Here is a 26,024-nt window from a genome sequence, read left to right as displayed (position 1 = left end):
CCCTTATTCTACATCCACCCATATTTTCCTATGTTCTTGCCTCTTTCTAACCCATGACCACTATCCACTTTTATTACCTTTCTACCCAATCCTGATCTAACTAACTCCTATATCATCCCTTTACCACTCTATAATTTGCTGTTCCAGATGAATGACCTTTATTAGTATACCTCCAATTTCTATCTTCTTCCAGAATTTGTTTCTGAACTGTTCTAATCTTCAAAAGATCCTTTACCTCTAATCCACAGTTCCCTAAATCATATGACAAGTCCATTCTCTCTCTCTCTCTCTCTCTCCATCTCCATTGACATTCATCTTCTAATCACAATGCAAGAAAAAAATAATAATAAACTAAAAGAAAGACATGTCTGTCACCTCAGTGGCAAAGGACATAGGCTTCACTATGTACAAGATGACCTAGATTTACTTAGTGTGGTTGCTGAGGATCAGGCTGGGGAAGAATAGGAGTGAGTGAACAAGATTGGGACGACCATCTTATGAGGAAAGAGTCAGATAAACCCATCTACAGGAGTTCCACCTGCAGGAAGATCTAATACTGGCCTTTTCTTCATAAACTTCAGAGGCATGAGACTAGTTAAGGAGTATGTGCACTTCATCCAATGATTACAGATGCACCCTCACAAGCAGCTTGGTATAGTCAGGTACTGCAATTGCTAGCTGACAGAAGAAGGCTGTTAGAAGCATTTAAAAATGTCTACTCTCCCAAATGATGTCATCCACTGTTCTAGACTGTTACATCTCCATCCTACTTTCCTTTGATTCTGAGAATTTGGGAGGCATGAGGTCTTTGGCTAATGAAGTTCTCAGATGACTGAAACTAGGAGCCATAATCAAAACTCTTACCATTGTGGACATTCTACAAAACGGCCTCACTGAGACAGATGCCTGGTGTCAAAGCCATGGCCTCAAGCTCAATGCCAAAAACTGCATTGTCATCCCTTTTGGTAAAAACTCTGTACCCATGAACAACCACATAGGCGGTAGTCTACTTAACACCAAATGTGTGATAAGAAACCTTGGGACATAGGTGTACAGTAGTCTCTCCTTTGATAATCACATCGCCACAGTAGTCAGGAAATCCTTCTACGTGGCACACCTCATCACAATAGGTTTCTCATCCAGGAAAAAGAGGTCATTGTTCCCCTCTACTCATCACTCATTAGACCTATTATAGAGTACAATGCCCCTTTTGGTATGTACCTCACAAAACATCTACAACAACTAGAAAGGCCACAAAAATACCTCACAAAGTGGATTACTGGCCTCAAACAGATGCCCTACGCAGACCATCTCAAAAAACTCCAGCTTTACTCCGTCGCATATCACCTACTCAGAGGCGATCTCTGCCTAACATACAAAGTTATGTCAAACCCAGAGCTGTTGGACATGCTTTACTTAAATAAATCCCAATCCCTGTGAGCTACATGCTCTAGGGACCTAAACCTTGTCACCACAATAAACAGAACATGCTGGAGGGATAAATTCCTGTCCCAGAGACTTCCCATACTCTGGAACAAACTACTTATCTATATCAAACAAAGCTCCTCATTAGCACTCTTCAAGAAAAATTTTGATGATTGGATGGGAGATAGGAAATTCACCCTGGGGATCACTTTTATGGCTCTGTTCGACAGGGGCACAGGAAAATAATTTTCTTGGGTGGCGAAAGCCAGGTTTCCTTTTTGGCTAGGCTTATATAGGCCGTAGGGCCTGAGCCAGTTTCAGATATCTCTTGAAGGACAAGATGGAGGGGAGATAGGGTTAAAGTTATTGCTAAATGTATCGTCCAGTAAGTTTGCTATATTTTCAGCCTCAGTGTAGGTAACATCGGTGGCAATGAGCTCAGCGCATCACTGTGTTGTGCTTTTGAGAATTTGAACAAAACTAAAAATGCCTATCCTTCCAGCAAGTCTTGATTATTTGTTGGTGTAGATTTACTTCCCCAGTGCAGGTGTTTATAGAGCCACTGGTTATGCACAAGACGTAGGTGGATAAATAAGACTAGCACCTTTTGGTTTCAAATACGAGATATAGGTAACCTCAAAGCAGCTGAGTGGCTACAGAGTCATAATAATCTATCAGGATAGGTGAAGGATGTAAAGCCTTTAACTTTCTTGGTCAGAAATCTTTAGGCCCTTTCCAGTCATTATTGGATCTGTACATAAAAGGTTCGCAATGTATTTGATAATGGATCTGATAAGGGAGGGGTACAGTGATAGAATAAATTCTTTGCTTCTTGAAAATATTTATTTGGAAATTTACTGGGCCATACAGACAGAATTCCTGACTGTTGTGGGAATATGATTATCAAAGGATAGAGGGTTGTCCATATAAGTATGCAGCTTTTGGATGACTGATCTGTCAGAACTAACTAGTTTATTATTGAGGATGGATAAGATGGTGGCTTTATTATCTGTGTTGTTATTAATCAGTCTTAGCAGTTTTGTACCCAGTTAAAGATCACGTGATGTGCAGACTGACCAAAATCAAAGCAACATATCTGTTATCAAAATGCGTTTCCTCTGTAGTTGCTTATACTGACTGTCTTTCTGTCATTTACATTTGCATTCTCACTTTTTTTTATTGAAGATCCCTTCCAAAAAAAGCCATCCTTAGGCTCTTCCTTCACTGATTACTCTGCAACAAGTTCATTTTTGTATTGTTACAATTATGCAAAAAGCCCAGAATTTCCAGACACAAGATATACAAAAAAATTAAAAGAGAAATTGGAGGAAAGAAAAATACTTCCACAAGAAAAACTGTCAGAAGCCTCAAATAATAAGCTATGTTCATTAATACAACAGATTTGTGAAAAACACCATACAGACCAAGAAACTTTGATCTGTTCAGAAAAATAAGCATCTGAGGAAGTGTGAAAATATAAATAACAAAACCTAGAGATTTTTAAAATGTATAAAAAAGAAATATGGAGTGGGGAAAGAAAGAGGGATTTGATATGGTGCAATATTTATGCAAAGTCAAAAGCCAAATTTATCATTATAAAGAAGGCAGTCCAACAGATATTCGAAGAGAAATACAGACAAAGGCATCCAGATATGGAAAATTTCACAATAAAAAAATAATATCACAAAGAGGGAATGCAGAAAAGAAGATTAGTAAAGTAGAAGTTAAAAAAAAATAGAAGTTCAAGTCATGGAGCGCCTGCGAAGTGAAGGATTTGGTGTAGAAGGTCTAACACAGATTACATTTCAGCATGATGGAACAAGTCCCCAAAGTAAAGAGAAACAGGATGATCAAGAGACATTTGAAGTAGAAATATGGACATGGGAAAGAAAAAGAGATTTAATATGGTGTAATGACTGTGCAAAAGAAAAAGCAAAACTAATCAATACAAAAAGAGCAACACCAAAGATATCTGAAGAGAAATACAGGCAAAGAAATCTGGAAATGGAAAACTTTACAATACAAAAAATAAGAAGACAAAGTAAAATAAGATAAGGAGGTTAGTCATGGAGAAATTAAAGAAACAGAAACTGAGGTTATGAAATACCTGCTGAGTGAAGGATTCAGCATAGAAAATCTAATTCAGAAAGCACCCCAACATGACAGAGTAATGGGCATCCAAATTAAGGGGAAAGCAGTGGAATGGGAAGCAATTGGACAGGTGCAATATGAAGATCCTTTGGAGCCTTCCACAGGAAACCAGTATCAATGTTCACTTGAACCTAGACAGCAAGGGAAGGAACAGGATACTGTGGAAACTCTGACACAGTCAGTGTTGAGTTCCCATATGACAGAGAAATGGATGTCACAGGATGAAATGAAGAGAATCCACCAAAGGAAAAATGAAATGGAAAAAAAATGTGCCCTCAGTTTAGAAGAAAATTAGATAAGAGAAGAATTGCTTGATTTAATAGAGATAGATTGACATATATAAGATCAATGAAAGAAACAGACTGCAGAAGATCAATAAAACTAAAAAGTCAGACGTTGATAAAATAAATGAACACAGTAATTAGACTGTCCATAAAGATCCATGCGATATAACAGAAGTAAACATGATATATTACTGTACAGCTAAATTAATAACTAATAAAGTTCTACCACAAGAACACAGGGTACTGAGGGAAAGGAAGGGGAGAAATTGAATAGCATCATGGAAGTATTGAATAGAGAAAACTATAAATCAATTAAGACAAGAGGTGTCACTGTTAGAAAAGTATAGAAGAGGGAACAGATCAACAAAATTCCTTAGAAAGATAGATATGATAAAATCAATGTGCAGTATTAGAACAGATCAAGATCTATCATGCACTATTGCAAATAATCTAAAAATCTCAGCACAGGTGGAAAAACTTAGAAGGTATGCAGATAAATATAAAGGAAAAATACAAAATAAGCAATTTATTGATGAACCAAAAAAGTTTTATAGAGAATTGGGAAACAAGGTGATGTGTATAGATATATTTTGGAGAAGTATTTATGAAGCTCCTGTGGAACATAACAAAGATGCTAAATGGATGGACAAGGTAAAAGAAAAAAATAAGAAATTTAAATGTACAGGATATGAAATGGGATGAAGTAACAGCCATGGAAATTGAAACAAAGTTAAAAAAAACATCTAATTACAAAATGTCAGGCCCAAATGCAGTACCTAATGTCTGGTTAAAAGTAATAACATCTTTGCATGAAGATTTAGCCATGAATAAGAATTATAAGCACTCTGAACAGTTACCAACCTGGCTAACAACAGGAAAAACAATGCTCCTACTTAAGAATGTACCTGGAAGCTATCCTAAAAATTATAGAACAATAACTTGCCTTCCAACGATGTATAAACTATACATTGGAATTGATGCTGACAGAGTTTATAGCCCTTTAGAAAAAACTCAGTTATGGCAATAGAACAAAAGGGTAATCAAAGAAAGTCATATGGAACAAAGGATCATTTGTTATTAAATAAACTCATAGTGGAGAACTGTAAAAAGGGAAAGAATCTAAGTATGGTATGTATTGACTACAAAAAAACATTTGATAGTATCCCACATTCATGGATAAAAGAGTGCTTAAAAACATATAAGATACACCCTACATTGACTGACTACATTACAGTGACCATGAAACAGTAGCAGACCACTTTGCAATTAAGCCATGATACAGGACAGATTATTATCCCAGGGATACAGATGTTCCAGGGTGACTCTTTGTCACCACTGCTATTCTGCCTTGCCCTTAACCCATTAAGCTGTCTACTTAACAGCTTAGGCTATGGCAATAAATTGGCTCCTGCAGAAGAACAAAGTGTAAAGACTTCTCATCTTCTCTTTGTCAATGATTTAAATCTGTATAGCTCATCAGATGAGTAACTGAAAGCACAACTGCAAGTTATCAAAACTTTTTCAGATGATATAAGAATGTCATTTGGTCTTGATACATGTGCAAAAGCAACGTTTAAAGCAGGAAAACTGCAGCACCAAGAAAACATCAGATAGGGGCAAGAATGTGACATAAAAGAACTTGAGCAAGAGGGAGTGTATAAATATGTGGGAATTGATGAAGGCTCAACAATAAAGCATGAACAAATACAAATAAAACTTAGCAAGGAATACTTTAGAAGACTTAAGTTAATTCTGAAAACAGCATTGACATCCAGGAGCAAAATTCAAGCTATAAAGCAATTTGCTCTTGACTTGCCCCCAAAACATGTTGGATAGATTAGACACGAAAACAAGAAGGATGTTTCATGCTCACCAAATGATTTACAAAAATCAGTGCACACCAAGATTATATATTCCCCATTAAAATGGAGGGATGGGCCTTCTTGAAAATGATTACATGTATAGATCAACAATTCTGGGACTGCACACACATCTGCTGACCTCACTAGACCTGAACGAAGACACGAAAGTGCTAAATACATTTGATTATTTTGAGACCTGCTGCTTGGGTTCTATCCATTTTTATTTTATTACTAGTTTATGGTTTGTGTTACATGTTAATAAAATGCTGAGTTGAGATAACAGTTTGCAAGAACATAAGATACATTATGGGATAAATGCATAGACTGCAGTTATTGCATATGAGATGGATGTATAGAAAATGTATGTATGCTAGCCAATGTCACTGCTGCATTCTGCACCTCAGCATGTATACACAAGAACAAATTAACCTTACAGCTGTGTCGTGTCATGCACATCAGAAAGGGACATGGTTTTTGCAAATAATTGTTATTGGCACCCATAGGAAATGAGTTTATTACCTACAAACGTAATAAACAAGCAAGGAATGTAGATTCATGTAAATACTAAACAGTAATATAATAATATACAACATACATAAGTGACAAAAGATAAGACAGATTGAATAACAATTTATGATTTCAAATCTTCCTTTGGCAATTTACACACATCTCGGACATTGTTATACTGAGCATGCACACACATGGGATTACAAGAAAGAATAATATAACAGCAATTGAACAGCACTATCACAGAAGGAAGAGTCATAAAAGAGGACTGATTACACTTTCTGATGGTCTGGCAGTAGGCCATGCAGTAAGAAATGTTTTATGGAAGCCCTCATCTGCCATTAAGCTGTATAGTGTGAAGAAAAGAATTGCAAAAATAAAGAAATGTTTGGATGAAGAGATGCAATACAGATCATAACTATTTTAGAAATAAGTAATGCCTGTTAGCAATGAATGGCATACTAAACATTCCCATCATGTCATTTTTTGAATATGTGCCAGGACAGATATCAAATAAATGCATATCTATCATAGATGCAAATATGCATATCTGTTGTGTCATGTAGAACACCCTTGAAGGGCTTACAGCACTTTCCTGTCATAAAGGTTATGAATGCAATTCCTTGTACAACAAGGCTTGAGAAAGGTGGCCCTCTGAGTGGGCCATAATATATCTGTGTGTAAGCCACTGCTGTCTGATACAGTTATCTGATAGACAGATGTTAACAGATTCAAACCCTGCCTATGATACTAGGCTCTCTACAGACCTCTGTATTGACAGCATGTGTTGCATGAGATATCAATGGAGGCTGTCACAAATAACTGAAATCAATGTGTGCAATAAGAACAGAGTTTCAAGTATAATTTGAACTATCTGATTTAATCAGAATGCTGAACAGGAGCTACATATGTTACTGTTGCATAAGATTGAGCAGTACAATATTAATGCTTCATTGCCAAGGAAGCTGTTGCCATTGTGTGGTACACATGCTCTCCCAGAAATGAACCGCAGTCTATCTGCCCAGGTATACTATGCAATCCACTAATTAATGTACATGCCACAGTAGCACTCACAGCATGACATCCCCCGCATAACCATTTCACTTCTATGCAATCACAACATGTGATTATATCTCATTGTCCAACATTAGATGGCTAAGTATAACTAGATCTAATATTTTTGTGTAACAGTGGTGCATTCATATAATGCTGCTCTTTTGGAACTGAGCAGCAAGCTAATTAAGTCTACCAGCTAGTAACATGTAGATGAACGACAACTGCCACAGTAGAAGTCTTAAGACAAACATGACACTCCACCTATGCTAACTTATTACACCATTTGTATGTGTCAAAAACAATTTATTTCAGATAAAAGGGATTAGGGAGGGCTCTCTCACTGTAAATGTACATATTAAAACTTTGGTGGTTGCCATTCATGTATTATAGTATAGTATAGTATAGTATAAGACCATACAATGCTAACAGTCACTAAATGTGGATGTTGAGCACTTGAGCGTTTGACTACAGAAAACACATGACGATATGTGTGATATTGTAGAGAATGAATGTGCCAGGGTAGAAGTGTGACTACAATTATGAGCATTTTTTAGTATTTCAAGGCAATATATCACGTTATTGCTGCAATGAATATTTGTGCTTGTAATTGTTGTACTAAGGAAACAACATACAGAGCATCATCTCATTCTCTTGTGCCAGAGGATAACAATTCCTACATATGTTATGTAAGGAAAATGTAATCATATGTAATCATACTCTGCATAAGAGCATTGCTATGCAAGGAATTATCATGACTTTTTATAAGAGGAATCAACGTCTATACATGTACACAGTAGATGTGTTTGACAACAGTGAACTAAGTATAATCAGAAGCTACAGATTACCGCCTGAATCGCAAGCACCACACAATATGTTGTAGTACAAGTGAGACAGTTCACAGTTGAATGGATGTCACCATTTTTATTCGTTGGAGGTTTATGCTAAAAAGTGGTTGAAGGGCACAATAATACTGTACAGGTGCACATCATATACATCAAAGTGAAAAACACACTCACAGCTGGACTCAAACGTCTTATAGGTACACAGTGTACAAAGCACAGTATCAAATTCTACAATACAATTGTGAGATACTGCAGTTATGGAAGCATTATGCAATCATTGCACTGCCAAATGTGCACTTTCACTGGGATGCTAGAATTTTCTAGTTTAATAATGTGCCTCTGTAAATAAATCTCATAACTGAAAGTCTGTATAACAGAGGTTGAAAGCTAGCCAATTGTATATGACAGCAATCACAGTTACACTATCTAAGCAAGGATGGACTTGAACCACCTATCTATATAGTTACACCATCTATACAGCACTGTATCAGCAGCCAGTGCCACACTAGAATTCTGAGTACAAGTGAGGCATACAGCATAAATGAGGAATGACATCAGTAGTGAATTTTCAAGGAGATGTGTGCAGTAAAATGGTTTTTATAGCCATCTGGGGTTCTAAATGTCGCCATTGCAAATGTGTGCAAATGAATCTTGAATTCACTTACAGCCATACACACGCATCCACATAGTCATAGATGTTAATCAGTGCTGTATTTGAACCTCCTACCTATTTAGTTATATATTCCAGAGAACAGTGTAGGAAATGCAAGACCCAAAGAAGAAGTCTAACTTTTAAAGTGTGAGAGTGCACTTTAGAAAGAATGACCTCATCAGTGTGTTGCAGAGAAGATGCTGTTGTGAAAGGTCAGAGTAAGTGGATGGTATCACATAGCAGTTTAAAACATTTCTCCAGAGTGGTAGTTGACTGAGCACAGATATGTTGTTAGACATGCTCACACAACACTGTACATCCCTGCCATCACACACAAGGTTCCCACAGTGAGAATTGAACCCCCTACCTATCCAGTTAGACAACATATAGAGCACAGGATTAGTCGCAAGTGTCACTGGAGAAGTCTGATTCCTAAAGGAAAACAGTGCATGTTTGACAGAATGACCTCATCGGTTTGTTACAGAGATGATGTATCTTTTAAAAGTAGGATAAGTGAGCTGTGTGTAAAGTTACATGATTCTGCTCACAGGAAGTGGCTACAGCACCAAGCATTATACACACAAGTTTCCCATGTTGAGTTGAGCTTCGAACTTCCTACCTATCTAGTTACACAATGTAGAGAACATGGAATTAGTTGAAAGCACCACAGAAAAAGTCTGACTCTTAAGGGAAATGGGCACTTTTAACAAGAAGACCTCATCAGTGTGCAGCAGAGATGATGTTTCTGTTAAAAGTGGGTTAGGTTAGCTGTGTGTACAGTTAAATAAATTACTGTCAGGGGGAATGGATACAGCTTTAAGCATTACACAGACAGACACACACACACACACGCAGACACACACACGCACACACACGCACACACACGCACACACACACACACACACACACACACACACACACACACACACACACACACACACACACACACACACACACACACACACTTCCAATGCTCGGCACCAAACCTCCTACCTATCTAGTTTCACAACCTAGAGAGCACAGTATTAGCTGCAAGCTCCACAGGAAAAGTCTGAATTTAATGTTGTGAAGAAGCAGACTTGCACTTGTTGAAAATCTACTGCTTGAACAGATGATACTGTGCATTACAAGTTTTGAAACAAATGCATATGCGTGCAAAGGACAATGCAAATTCGCTGTGATTATCCCATGTGATTACATAATTCTCTACTAAGATTTAGATACTGTCATTCATATGCACTGCATTAAGGTGAGGGACATGTACTGTGTGTGTTTCACAGTATGAGATGCCACAGAAATTCACAGTTGTAAACCAGTGGATTATCAGTCAAACTCCATGTCACTTCATTCTGGGATGATTGCTCACTTGTTTTGCCTCATACTTGCACAATGTGCATTGACAAAACAGACACCTCCTATGCTGGAAAAGGCACTACAGAATAACTGTGATGGAGTATGTGTGAATAAGTTAACCAAATTTGTAACAAAGTTGCAAGCGTACACACTGAAGAGCAAACATACTGTAACTAATTGAATTGAGTCAAGATCACTCTGAAATCACGATAACTTTTTGTCAAAATTCAATACAGGCATACAAATGTTGTGCAACCTAAAAGAACTATTTGTTATGTTTTTTTTTTTTTTTACTTTCTGCCAGAAGAGCAGCACTGCTAAGCTCAGTTGCACTGCTGATGCCAAAGTATTAGTGCATGTATAATCATATCTTCAGGTACTAAACGCAGAATGGAAATTAGCAGTAGTTGGTTGTGCTCTTTGTTGACTTTCATGCAAACATTATATACATACAACCACGTGAATATGATGGAATACTAAAAAGATATGTGTTATGGTAATGTTTTAGGTGTAATAATTATAGGTGTAATGATTTACACATTTGTCATGACAGTTGTATGAAGTCAATCCTTATACACGTGAAAGATTTGAGGTACCAGGCATGCTATTGCTGGTGGAAACATGGCTTATGGAAAAAGTGACAACTTACTCAAGCAGAAGGGGTGAACAGAGAGAGAAAGACAGAGTCTCACACTCAGAGAGGAATAGCAGCAATATCTTTTTGGGACAAATTGGAACATCTGTAAGGTGTGTTACTGTTATTAAATCATTAGTCAGCTGTCATGCTCTGTATAATAAAGTACTTGCTATGAGGAGATATAAAGGGTAGGAAAGTGCAACAAACATAAAAAAGACATAAGCAGGATAAGGTTGGCTTAATAAAATTTCCCTGTTGCGGCTGCAATGTTTTTTGCAAATGATGTCATGCTGCACTATTCAAATCATATGTTAATGAAATCTTGTATATGGAGAGAAATACAGATGTGTGCAGTTAACATTAAGATAGGAATGTGAAATTTTATGAAATAATAATATGACCTACAGCTGTAATCAAAACCATGACACTATAAAAATATATCAGTCTACAAACATGGTAATTATCTCAATATACCACATAGGAACTCCTAGTTCATTACATCCAGCAAACTAAGAACTCTCACAGTAATGATTTCACAGTACTGGGTTTACTCCATATTCCCATAGCACTGCAGATTTAGGCACATTTGTATGGAATTAAGTGGACCACTGCAGCTGAAACTGAAATCTTTAGTTTTTGGAATAGTAAGTTAAATAGCATTCATAATCACTTGGCATTGTTGCACTGTGTCAACCTCCATGCAAATGCTGAAGACATAAACTGAAGGATTGATTTTCCATGGGTCACTTCTGGTCATATGCATTGTATGTGAATCTACTTTTTGACAAGATTAAATGTATGAAAAGGGGTGGATAGGACAGTGATGAAAACCGATTGGCAAGCAGAGGGTAGGACACATGAGAAAGAATACAGGAATTTGCAAGAAGGTGAAGGAATAGCACTATAGCCATCCACCTCTTTACAACATAAATGTACATAAATGTAAAATTGTACACACAATTTCATGTCTTTGGAGAGTCACCACACTACTTATGGGTGACGACACCAAAATAATCCTGCATAGCTAATTGGACTTGTTTTTTTTTTTTTTTTTTTGGAGAGAGAGTAAAAAGAATGTTGTGGAAGGTGCTTAGGAATGAGAAAACCAGGTGGGTAGGTTAGGTTAGGAAACATGTAAAGACATACAGGATATACAAAACAGAAAAGGATGGTAATGGAGACAAAAGGTTGGGGAACACCATTATTGGGGATAGGAAGGTAGAAGACATTGGAAATGGAAACATGTCCAACTTGATAACAGTAAGAATCTAGTCCTCACCCTCAGATCTGTCATCACTGTCTCATGTATCAGCTGCCTGCATCAGTGCTGGACATGTCATCATTTTTGCAATCTGATACATGACCTTTTCAACCCTACCAAAACATGCACCAAGTCCCCTCTCCGTGATATCCTCCACCAGCCTGGTCATCTCCTGCCAGGTGACAAAATTGCCACATCCACTGGTACTGCTCCTGGGGGAACCACTGCACCAGCAGCTAGGGAAAAGCTATCCGATGCAGCTGGTGCAGGTAGTACAGGAGTTGTGAAGGCAATTCTGACAAGTTGTGAACCCAAAGTGCTGGATGTTTGTGCTGCCATCTGTGGAGGTATGGTGGGCTGAGTGACAGTGGTTGTCTACCTCTCTGTGCTGCTGGTCATTTTGTTTTATGCAGCAAAGTATAGATGTTTATAAATTATATAAGACCACCAAAAAAGAGATAGGGTGAAGGGGAAGATAAAAGAAGAGATGATTGAAAACATGGCCTTTCACACATTTTTTTGGCAGTACATAAACAAATATGATAATGTAGTATTGTGCACCTTTGCCTTATCCATATATAAAGTGAAGATATTAATGTGCTTTAAAATAAACAAATTTCACTGCTAGAATATAAGAAAGAGCTGACTTATTTCCCCTTGATGGATATGATATATGCTTGCAAATGCAATAATTGCAAATAGTATATTTGAATTGTTCCTGACATATTATTGCTGTTAAGATTTTAGAAATACTATCCTGTAATAAAAAGAAATTGTTGCTTCTGGGTATTGAATACATATATTCATTGCCTAATGCAAGCATCAAGAGCTATTGGGAAAGGCTTGCTTTCTTCATATCAAGGTTAAGGTATGTCTGCATATAATATTATTTAGTGAGGGATTGCAAATCATCATCTGACTTGAATCTGGACCAGAGGCATGCTTACCCATGGCTCTCTGAGGCAAGTTAGTCTCTCCTCATGTGCCTCATGGTCTGATGCTGGTTTCTGTACTGCTGGACAGTCAAAACAAATATATATCTATATATATATATATATATATATATATATATATATATATATATATATATATATGCGTGTGTGTGTGTGTGTGTGTGTGTGTGTGTGTGTGTGTGTGTGTGTGTGTGTGTGTCTGTGTGTGTGTGTGTGTGTGTGTGTGTGTGTGTGTGTGTGTGTGTGTGTGTGTGTGTGTGTGTGTGTGTATACATATATGAAAGAAGAATGAGTAACTGCATTGGTTTGCTATATAATTAATGCTATATCATGCACAGGTTACATATCAGTATATTTGCACAACTGAGGGGTATTTGCAGTCCTAAATTCAGCCTCATATCAGCTTAGGAAGTCCTTTTTGTGCTTCTTATGGTCACTATAGTGCTGTTCATATTGTTATCCAGTGGGTGTAATGCCAGTCACACTGGAAAAAGCCTTGGCCAAGCTATTCCAAGCCTCAGCATTAATCTAATATCCAGCATAATTCCTTTGCAGCAGCCTATGCCTGCAATACTTCATGAGAAGTGCCACAAAAATCCTGGACTCCTCAACAAACCTCCTTTGTGCTCTAAATTTAGCACCATTCTCTCCATCACCAGCCATGTCTGCAGTAGTCAAGCAAACAATATAATTCTGAGTTGGTGTCCAATTCAGATCTCATGTGTAACAAGTTCTGCACAAAGACTCACAGCCTTGACAAGTCATTAGTGCAATCGAAAGCATATGGATTCCTTGGAAGACATATTGGCACTACTTACATAAAAAGATTCAGCATGTGTCATGTTCAAACATATTGACACATGCTCCACTGTTCAACAATGAAATGCTTAATTGTTTGGCTTGTAATCCTTGGTGTTTGGAAGGAGAAATAGGATACATTGTGACATATTTTGATCTTGGGACTTATATACTGTTAAAAATATATTGTACCATTTGAGTATTAAACACATGGGCTAAAGAATGGGGAAAAACTGAAACATAGCATATTAGTTTTCATTGGCCTAGGAGAACTTCCTTTTGAGCATTCTAATTCGATATATAGTAATTTCAGAATGACTGGAAACATACTGCAGACAGGCATGTGTGTGTGCGCGTGTGTGCGTGTGTGTGCGTGTGTGTGTGTGTGTGTGTGTGTGTGTGTGTGTGTGTGTGTGTGTGTGTGTGTGTGTGTGTGTGTGTGTGTGTGTGTGTGTGTGTGTGTGTGTGTGTGTGTGTGTGTATGCGTGTGTGTGACTTTAACCAGTCCTTGGAATGCATCCTTATGTAAAAGGCAGTATTTCTGTTTGTGCATGTATTTCAGATAGTTGGAGTTGCATGACTTGAGTAATACAAGTCAGGGTACATTACACACATACCTCATAAGATATGCAGTTGTAAGCACATAGCTGGGACATATGTTGAGTCATTATGATTATACTGAACTACTGTGCCCAACATACATATGCATGTTCATTTTAATTTAAATATCATCATTGTTATGTTTAAGAAGTTCTGCACACATTAGCTTGAAATTATACGTGAAGCATTAATGATATATGCTAAACAGAAAAGTTTATTTATGCAAATATTACATACACATTGCTTGCAATAAAGATGTGTCATTCTCATTTGTCTTTAGTTTTACATTCCTAATAAACAAATGTTATTAGAAATAAGATTCTGACACCCTCTATAAAAGTATCTTTTAGCTGGAATCAAACCCTCGATCACCTGTGTTCCTTATCTAAAGTCATGTATTTACATTTTGTGCCTCAAACATAGGTAAGTGACAGGTGGGATTTCTCCATTCAGTAATGTCCAGAGTGCTGATGAAATTGCACCATTGTTGGGCACTTTTGCACTACATAAGGTAGCCTAAACTAAATGTTTCACTTCTTTTTTTGTCCTTAGGGAATGAAACATGTTTGTGAGCTGCTGAGTGGACAACAAGTGAAAAAGGCATTAGAAAAATATATGGGAAAGAAAAAGGCTGACAGTAAATTGATATCAATGGGTATATGTAGCAATGATCAGAGCAAGAAGTGATTCAAGTGACATATTGATTCTTCTCATATCACCTTGCAACATCAGAAATGCACTTTGTGGAACACATTATCAGACTTGTAGTTAATGACAAATAATGTAAAAGTGGACAGACAGCTCACACATTGTTAGCAATACTGACATTAACTGATTTTTAAACAACAATACAAGGATATCACAAAATGTAAGTAAATATGAATTCTGACCACCTTCTGTAAAATTATCAGTTAAGTGGATTAAAACTCTGTATCAGCTATAATTTTCTCTAAGTCCACTACACTTACACCTTGTGCCACAGAGAAAGTTACCCAGTAGATGCATTTCTTCACTGAGTACTATCCATAGTGCTGATGGCCATAGAATCCATCCAGGCTTGTTTGTGCTACAGAAGCCAGCCTAAACTACATTTTTTATTCTTTCCTTAGGCAGTGAGCCATGTTTGTGTGCTGCCAAGCAGAGCACAAATGCAAAAGGCATTATAAAAAATATATGAGAGCCAAAAAAGCCAACAGTATAATACATTCAATCAATGGGTATAGTTAGCAATAATTTGAGCAAGATGTGCGTTCAAGTTACACTTTCATGCTTCTCATGTATTCTTGCAATATCAGAAATGCAGTTTGTGGAAGACATTATTAGACTTGTAGTTAATGACAAATAATGTGAATGTGGACAGACAATAGCTCACATGTTGTTGGCAATATTGGGAATATTGGAGATTTATACAACAACACAGTGCTAAAAATGTGTGTAAATACGTATTCATAATTTTATAATTAACAATATTCGAACCCACATCACCTGTCTTATTTCTCTCAATTTATTTCAATTACTCATTGTCTCACAGGGATAGTTATCTGAGATGTGAAATTTAGTTACTTTTAGTTACTAAGTACTATCCAGACTGGTGACATCCATGCACCATTGCCAGGTGTGTTTGCACTACATAAGACAGCCTGAAATAAGTTTTTCACTTTTAGGTACTGAATCTTGCTTATGCACTGCCAAGCAGCATGCAAACGCAGATTACAAGTTAAAAAAAAAAGAAATTCAGAATAATAGAAACATGGTCTGTTAACCAGAGTCTAACACTGCATCATAGGTTCATAGACAGTTACTAGGCTAACAGCCCTAGAGCCCTTACAAGCCTAGCCATATTTATCCCAAGTTGCCCTAATTGTCGGTGCTTAGGTGAGTAAAGTTTGCAGAGGCTAGGGTCTATAGTAGTTGATATCAACTTTCTTTGTTCAGGAGAGACATGGCTGCCACCCCAGGAGTGAATTTGCTGTCACCATCTATAGATCTAGGATACATTTGTAGGAGGTCAGGGAGGTGTTCTGTTTCAAGTGAATTGGAAGCTTGTCCCAGAGAAGTGGCAGTCTCTGGAAGATGTCTGTCTTTCCAGCATGACCTATTCATGTCAGAGGCTAGGATAACATTCCTGGAATGAGTGACCCTCATGTAGTTTGATCTATAAATGTGTAGCATTTCCATTCAGGCCTGGTGAGAGACTGCCCTGTAAACCAGGCACAAGTCATCTCTTAACCTGTAGGAGACAGAATACAGTGACAAAGCTTTCAGTCTTTCACATAAGAATTGTTTTGTGTACCCCATAATTTCTTGGTGAGAAACATCTGTTGTCTCTCCATTGTTGCAGGTACCTGGTGAGGTACATTCAAAAGGGAGCATTGTACTCAATTATTGATCTGATGAGGGCTGAGTATAATGGAATTATAACATCTTTAGAGCTACATGTGATGACTTTACTCATAAGATGTGCCACAGCAAAGTATTTCTTTACTACTGTGGATACATGGTGGTCAAAGTTCAGGATACTATTAACCTAAGTAGCCAGATCATGTACCACTGGGTCTACACTTTAGCTTTAATCTGTGGCTTTGGCACCAATCATTTATCTGAGTTCACCCAGTCTACAGTATATTAACATCATTGGGGGACTCAATAATTGCTCCCAATTTGCAATCATCAGCGAACTTGATCAGCCATAGATCATTAAAGTTTGCCTGACTCATGCGAAATAAATTCCAAACAGTAAGGGGCCCAGCACAGAACCCTGTGGTATGCCACTGGTGACTGTTCTTTTGCTAGAGGTGAAGTTACCCACTCTGACAGTATGTGTTCTGCTGGTGAGCCAGTTAGGAGACTTTCTCTGTACTACCTGAGTAGGGGATTGTGTCAAATGTCTTGGTAGGTCAAGATAGGCGATATGCACTACTTTTCCCTCATCCAGGGCCTTGGTGAGTTTCTCGAAGAAGTCAACTATGTTTAACATTTTAATGTTGTGATGTATTACACAGTTTTCTTGTTTCACTTTATTTGTGATACTTATCAGCCTTCTTTCCTTTTCCTTCCTTACATACAGGGACATCTGGATTTCAGTCTACAAGGCCATCTGAATATTGTAAGCACACATTTGCTATTGTTGTTACTCTATATAACAGAGATTCAAGTCTAACTGAGAGTCATAGTTGTATTGCTTTAGTATATGTTAGTTTAACATACCTTTTGTAAAAGAAAAAGTTTTGATCAATTTCATTCCCAGTTTCTCTTTGTTGTGTTTATTGCTTGTTATCATAGGTGATCCAGACAGTGCCACTGTGGAATTCCTACCACTTTATATCAGGGAATCTTTAGCCTGTGATGATGGTGTAAATGAAGAAGCACAGTGTGGGGGTGCAGAGGGTCACTCTTCACAGAGGCCGTAGCTCCTAAATCCCCTGTCCATATTGTGGACACAGTCAGTATGCGTTCACATACCCAAGATATGAAGAACTCTGATATATGACTGGTTGAGGATGACACAGTTGATCAGGGTGGTGTGGTTACTCTGGTTGCATAGCTGGTTGATTCTCTCTGTAGCCATGGTGAAGGTGAGGCAGCACAGAGGAGGATTGGCAGAGGTTCTTGGAGGACGCCTCCTGTCTATCCTCCTGATTCTGGTGTGTCATTGGGTGCCATCCAACATATAAGTAAGGCCATAGTGGAGGCACTGGCATGTTCCATCAGGGCCTTGGAAGACATAGTGTGAGTACTAAATGCCATGCATTCTAACAAATGTGACACTTGAACCATGTGGGTGAATCCTTGGACAGGATGAATGACACATTGGATTGGTCAGTGTCTATGATGGAACATCTACTGGGTGACAGAGTTTATACACATGGTCAGAGAGATGCTACATCTTCTGGTGTTAGAAGGCTTGGCAGTGCCAGATCCCACTCCCATAGTGGGCTACTTCCACTGTTCTGTCAGTGATTGCAGTGTCCACACCCAGACATGGTGGGTCACAATTTCATGGTCTTGGACATAGCTGTCAGGAGTGTTCATCAAGCAGACATCACTCACTTTCAGGTTTCACCCTGACTTCTAGCCAGGACTGTAAATGTAGCAGTACAACTCCTGGCTGAGGTAGTTCTCTTGGTCGGAAGTGATGATGCTGAGATGACTACTCTGCCATACACATTTCACACCTGTCCAAGATGCAAGGATGCAGTGCTAGCACAGTGCTTGTTTTGTTCATGCAGACACATACATATACTCTGAAGAAAAAAAAAATAATTTGCCCATACTTTCTCATACACATGCAAGCTACTTAAACAGCACTGTTGAGTGCTATGCGTCTGTTTGTTACTGGCCCTGACCATCATATACTTTGATACATGTGTTTTTCATTCAGACACACTCACTTCTTTGGGTCAGCCTTGCCTCCTGCCACCCCCCCCCACCAACACCCAGTGCAAATGATGATGACTGTGCCCTGATCTTTGTAAATTATTTTGTGACTTAGGGTTGTATATATGTCTGATGCACACAGTGGATAACTAATGTTTGCATTTATCAATATGTGTTGTAGAAGACAAGTTTTTTATTTCTTATTCTTACTCATTTCTGAATGATTTCTTATATAATTTTTGAACCTCATTGACTTTCTATTAATATTGTAAGTAAAGCAGACGAACAAGAGGTTACTTCAGTCTCACTTCTCGCTATACTTGTGCAAATAAGGATATGATTAAACTGTTTCCAGTGTTATATTTGGTGGTCAAGAGAAATGCTTGCGGCACAGTAGTGGGTAAAACAGGTAACTATATATTGCAAATATCAGACATATAAGCTATTACTGACACATTTGCATACCTCATACAGATACCCTGCATAGGGGCATACACATATTTTCATATGAAAATAGTATGTTACGTAATCTTTTTATTTTCTTTACAGGTTCCACACATGCCTTGTTATTACTATAGGTACAAATGTTGTCCTTGCGGATTGACCCTGTCTGATACTACCACATTTTTGGAATAGACATTACATGGGTAAGTAAAGTTTGACAGGCAACTATTATCTTATTTATATGAATGTGTGTGTGTTGGGGGGAGGGATCTTCGGCTTTGACCTAAGTAATGAGTGTGTGCTGTCCTAGTCCTCTTAGCCAAAGCCAGATCATACAGAGCATGCCTCCATCTGCCAGCACCATCTGCAGCTGGTGGTTCTCCCTCAGATTCCTCATATGTGTATACTGCTGCTGTTGGGCCTACCTGTGGTTCTTGAAACTGTGGTCATAGGATCATAAAAGGATACTAGGCTATCAACCTGGAGGTAATTTCAAGCCCAGATGTTTCATCCTAATATAATACCATAGATACTCTAGTCAATACTAAGGACTGTATTTATTAATGACTGCCCATGTCCAGGAGGGTTGTAGGCACTATCTCCATTAAGAATTTATGGTGCCCTAGTTACTCATCCAGGTTCCTTTACAACAGTGTCAATGAGGTGTTCTGCATCACATGAATTGGAAGGCTATTCCAAAAATGTGGCAGTCACTGGGAAACAAATCCGTCCCTCCAGCACATCTTAATTAAGTTGCAGGCCATATTTAGGAGCCTAGAACAGGCAGCTCTAGCCCTGTTTGATTTACAGATAAGCAGCAAATTCATTATGTTTGGGTTGGAGATTGCTCTATAAGCCAGGCATATGACTCCCCTAAGAAGCCTATGCAATACTGAGTAGACTGACAGGGACTTTAGTTGGTCTGTGTATGGCACGTGCTGGAGTCCCTTGATCTTTTTAGGTAGAAACCTCTGAGACCTCTCTAATTGCCACAGGTGCTTTATACGGCACATGCCAAAACGGGCATTATACTCAAATATGGGCCTGATTAGTGATGAGTATAGAGGGTCTCTAGAGGTGATGCCTTTGTTAATCAAGTGTGCTACATAGAAAGTCATCCTTACTACAGTAGACACATGGTGGTTAACGTTAAGGTCGCAGTCTACTTAAGATCGCAGATTTCTTACCACTTCGTAGGTAAGCACACATTTGTTATTGTTGTTCTTAATTTTATAGTGTGAAGGGACATTGGTTTTACTAAAGGGGATGATTATGCATTTCTTTGCATTCATTTTGAGACCATGACTAAGACACCATTTGTATGTCCGTGTAAGACCCTACTGAAGTATACTCATATCGTTTGGAGATTCAATAATTGTATCCAGTTTGCAGTCATATGCAAACTTGGTTAGCCACCTTCCCTTGGTTTTGGCCTAAACTTCTGAGAAGGGTATACCAAACAGTATGGGACTCAGCACTGACCCTTGTGGCACCTCACTGGTGACAGGTCTACTGGTTGGTGTGGAGTCACCCACTTTAATAGTGTGTGTGACCAGTCTGTGAGGCAGTTAGCAACCCATCTTACAACAAAGGGGTTTACATTTAATTTGCTAAGTTTATTTCTGAAGTTCATACTTATCTTATTTATATACACATTTATTGGTAATGCCTGAGTGTGGGATTGTGTCAAAGGCCTTTGCCAAGTTGAAGTATGATGTATACACAAATTTGCCCTCATCAATGGCCCTGGTCACATTTTCGAAGAAATCCACCAGGTGTAACAGGCGGGATCCACTGCTGACGAAGCAGAATTGGATCGGATCCAGGGCTTGGAGGTTACCTATGTCTTTATTTATGAGGTCCACGATAATATGCTCCATGGCTTTACAGATGAGGCTGGTCAGACTTATGAGTCTATAATTCCCTGGGTCTGTTGCTAAGCCACCTTTGTGGAGGGGAATAACTGTTGTTCTCCATTCCACAGGAACAAAGTCAGAGGTTAAGCTGTGATTGAATAGAGTACTTAATGGTGATGCTAGTTCATGTTTTAATGTCCTTAGAAGAAAGCCTGGGATGCCATCTGGTTCCATAGAGGCTGTGTTTTTTGCCTTAGACAAGGCTGTAATGACCTGCTCTTTGGATATGTAGTTTTGGGGGAGGAGTTAGGGGAAAATTTGTGATAAGTTTGGAGGGTATAAGTGAATGAAATTTTTGCCAAAGCTGTCTGCTAGCAGGTTTGCTATCTCTGTGGGATCAGAGTTTGTGATACAGTTAATAACTAGTTTGGCACATGCTTGGGTCCTACCTTTTAAGCAATGTGCATAGCTGTAAAAGGCCTTATGATTATCATTAGCTGTAATTGCTAAATTTTTCTAAAAGTTACCCTTAGAAGATTTACATGTTGTCTTATTTGCCTGTTGAGGCTGTGGCGGGTGCTTTTCCATTGTAGGGACCTCTCCTTAGTTTTCCTAGTCAGCAGCATTTTGCATTTGTTGTAAAGTTTGTTGATGCTGGATGTCCACCAGGGTGGCTTTTTTTACTTGGGGCTCTGGGTTTGATTATCTCTGAATTAGCTGAGTCTATTCACTTATACAAGTGATTGCACAGGGCTTTAGTGTAAGCTTTGGTGCAGTTACCATTTCCATTTGGGGGCTTGGAATGCATTTATACATTCACCTAGGAGGGTATAGTTTGCTTTGGTGAGTTCTTGTGTTAGTGCCAGTTCAAAGGTGACACATTTGTGGTCAGATTTAACTAATGAAGGCCCGACAGTTGGGGTGGTGCATCTGTTTTTCATGTTAGTGATGACCAGATCCAGTATGTTTGTTCTTCTTGTTGAGGTTTGAGCAATTTGTTCCAGGGCATTTGAGTTAACAAAGTCATGGAACTTTTGCACTAGTGAGTTATGGCTAGAGTAGTTTCCCATTTGATGGTGGGATAGTTGAAATCTTCCATAAGCAAAATGTTTGGCAATATTTGGATTGACTCCAGTTTGGTCATGTAGGCTTCATGCACATAATGATCCAAGGAGGGAGATCTATAACGAGCTGTGACTTGAATGGGGGACTTACCCACAGTAATGTGAACTTGGTGTAACTCCATGGAGTTGTCCAGTCTAACTAGTCAGGAGGTGAATTTTTCTCTAATATAGATAGAAACACCACCTTGTTTGGTTCTCACATGCTTATTTTGTGGTCTGAAGGTGTGGAAGGCATTGTAGCCTTGCATGGCCTGGGTATTCTCTGAGGCCTTGAATCAGGTTTCTGTGACTGCACATTCGTCTACATCCTTCAGTGATAGAAGTGCTTCCAGGTTGTACAGTTTTGGTTTAAGGTCCTAGCATTTAGCAGCATAACCCTTACTTTGTTTTGGTTGGCAACTTTCATGTTTGCAATTTTGCTTTTGGGACCTTTCCTAAAAAAGGCACTATGGGGGAGGCAAAGCCTTTGCCAGCAGCTGAAAGCCTAGTGATGCCAGGTGCAAATTGTCTGTGGCAAGGCAGCAAGGTTTTTAGAGCATGTCATCCCAGGCTGACAGAAACTGGATCCCCTATGTATGACACCAAAAACTAAAGCAATTATTGAAATTGATCATTTTTTGTTTATAATGTGGCATCATTCTAGATGAGGGTAATATGCTGCTCAAGGCTACAGACATACCTGCCTAGGACACATGCTCAGAGAGCTCAAGCATGTCTCTCTTCATATAGCCCAGTGGGGTACTTCTCATGTTGTTCACTCCAACATGATCTATGAGAGAGTCATAATGGTATTTGCTGCTGAGAGACCTGAGTGTATGCATGATCTGACGAATCTTGGCACCAGACAGGCAACTGACCATAACTTTCTCCTTATCTAACCTGGTGAATGGGACATCCATGTGTCTCACTATGCAGTCTCCAATGACAAGAAAATTTGGTTTTTGAGTGTTACTCTTTAAGGGCTTGGTAGGTGAAAAACTGCTGTTGCTTTGTGTCTTGTGTTCTGTGGGAACTGTGATAGTTCTAGTAGCCTTTTATTTCCGAGGTCGGTAAGTTTTTGAGAGAACCTCTGTCTATGTCAATTTATGTATTATGCGAGTAGTGGTACTATGCACATGAGTAGTGGTACATGAGTTGACAACCTCTTTAGTGTTACCGTTCTGAGTGTGAAAGAGCAGGGTTTCAAGATTTTTGGTATATATACATCGTTCACATTCTGTACTAGAGTGAGTTATTAGTAGAGGGTTGTCAGTGTACATGAGGCAGTTGCTGCACTGCCTCAGGACACCCAAGTCAACAAGCCTGAAAGGAGAAACAAGGGTATTCCAGCTGCTGATGCTAGGTTTGAAGAATTATCACAAAGGGGATGTTTTCAGGAATGATCTAGGAGGTGCTCTGTAGATGGGTATTTCTGACCATGTTTTGGCTGGTGGTTTGATAGGTAACAGCTCACTAGCAATATTTCTTAGACCAGCGATGTACTAAAGATGAGGACTACACTAATGTACTACAGCTGTAGCTAAGTGAAAAATTGTCGAATTTATCTCTCCGGCTATGGCGCAGTGCTACTCGATGCATAAACAAGCAGAAAATGGCTCAGAAGCAGGGCTTAAATACCAGAAGCTAAAAACTTTAAAAAAAAAAAAATTAAAAAAACTCAAAAGAAACAATGAATGTGCTTACTCCAACCAATCACCCTTCACCAGACAGGTAACAATCAGAACATTTCTCTCAGAAGGGTGCAGAAGGGCCCGTTACAATCAAAGATGACTTAGAAAATGTGCACAGAATACAACAGCCACTACAAACAGACCCAGAAGCAGCAAAACTGTATCTGGACTATGCTACAGAGGTTAGCTACACTGGATTAGGAGAGATAGACTAAAAATTATTTAAATGGCAGAAAAACAGCAGTGAAATACTAAAAAAATTTTTAAACAGCAGAAAAAACAGCAAGGAGACACTAAAGAAAGTTTTAAACAGCAAACAAATCAGTTATTTAAAACACTGCTTGGTGGGAAAACAGAACAAACAGAACAGATGCTTTGCAAACAGTGAAAAGTAGCAACAACTACTTTGCAAACAGTGAACATAGCAAAAAAAAAGCTTTGCAACAATGAAAACAGAAACAAAATATGATTTAACAGCCACAGTAAGGCAGACAGATGCAGCACAAACAGTGCAGTTTAGTTTACAGTATTAAAATAAGTATTAAATAAGCCAAACCCAATAAAAAGTGCAGTAAATAGTATAATCAAGCAAAAAAAAAAAAAAAAAAAAAAAGCAACTTATGTTTTTTAGGTAAGCTCAGAAGCCTCTAGACATTTAATATCTCAGCTCAGAGTTCTGGCTGGTAGCCCACCTCAGTGCAGCTTGGTTCAAACAAGCTTTGCTGTCTTTGTTGAAATTGCTTCTTAAGAACTATATTGTGTAACATGGCACAGACTGCAAGCATTTCAGTAGAGGTGACTGAGTCATACTGCAAAGCACCTCTTGATGTGTCTATATATTAGATCCTTGAGCAATCCAAACACATGTTCTATGATATTGCTAGTTTGAGCATGGGGCTCATTGCATCCTTGCTCAGTGGGGTTGTGTGGGTTTCTCATGGATATCATAATCCAGGGCTTCAGTGCATAACCTATATCCCCTACTAGATACCCTTGATGAATGTCACCCCTAGAAAACCTGGTGTACAGCTCACAGGTATGCCATATTGTATGAGTCATGAAAATTGCCTGGGTTACCTGCACAGACATTGTAGATGATCTCTTGAGTATTACAGACAACCTATCAGTTTAAAGAGTGATAACCTTTTCTGTTGATGTACCTCCTTCTCTGTTCACCGGCTGTGGCTTGTATTTCTATGAGTGTTTAATCTGTGGCTCCCATAACCTCAGGGAATGGTGTACTGTATAAAGTTCCTGCATGGTTTTTCCACTCTCCTTTGGGGTACATGGGAAACAGATGTGCTCCTTTGCATGCTGTAGCATTGCATTTAAGAACTGTGATAGTCTAGGATCTGATGACTTTGTCTCCCTTACTATATCCCCTGTGGGTCTCTGGAAAGTACCAGTAGCTGGTACACATAATGCTACACATACATGTGTTTCCACTGGGATGGGTTCTCCATAATTTCCCTGGGGCCTGAGTTGGGGGTGGCAGAGGCTGTATACTTCCTCACATGCTTCCCTGTACACCCCATATCACTTAGAATTTTCTGTGTCATGCAGTTCATAATAAGCCAAATGGGATTTAAACACCTTTCTTCTTCTTCTTTTTTGTCTTTCCCAAGGTCTGGCAGCAACAACAGCAGCAGCAAAAGCACTTTGATTTAAATTCTGTTGTATATGCACCATAATGATACCAGCAGCAACCCCTACAATGTTTTTTTCTAAGTGTAATCCTGCCTGTACTCCAAAGGGTTTTGGAGTTCAGGGAAAATGGCTGCTCTCAGTGCACACAGTTGCTTTATAGTTTCTTGAAACTGCTTCACCATGTTGGATTGGTTAGTTAGCACATTCTTCAGCTCTTTATGCTGTCTAGCATATTCTGCCATATTTCCCTTTGTTTTTTAGCTCTAAACTTCACGTAGACCTATTTAGTGTCACGGCATGCTACCAACACAATAACTGCACTTACTGTGGCTATTAATGAATCTGTCCCTCTGTTTTTCTGTGGTGGACACATCAATAAGAACTAGTAATTAATTTTAACTATCATGCCTCATTTAGTGACAGTATTTCTGCATTGAGAGATAGGGAAGATTATTGGGTATTTGGAGCTTAGACTTTCTTGACTCTTCTTACTTTTTCATTGTCTCTTGTTTTATTTCCTTTTGT

The sequence above is a fragment of the Protopterus annectens genome, chromosome 5.part0 (assembly GCF_019279795.1).
Source record: "Protopterus annectens isolate FY-2018-M chromosome 5.part0, PAN1.0, whole genome shotgun sequence".
NCBI classification, from domain to species: domain Eukaryota; kingdom Metazoa; phylum Chordata; order Ceratodontiformes; family Protopteridae; genus Protopterus; species Protopterus annectens.
This window is presented reverse-complemented; position numbering follows the sequence as displayed.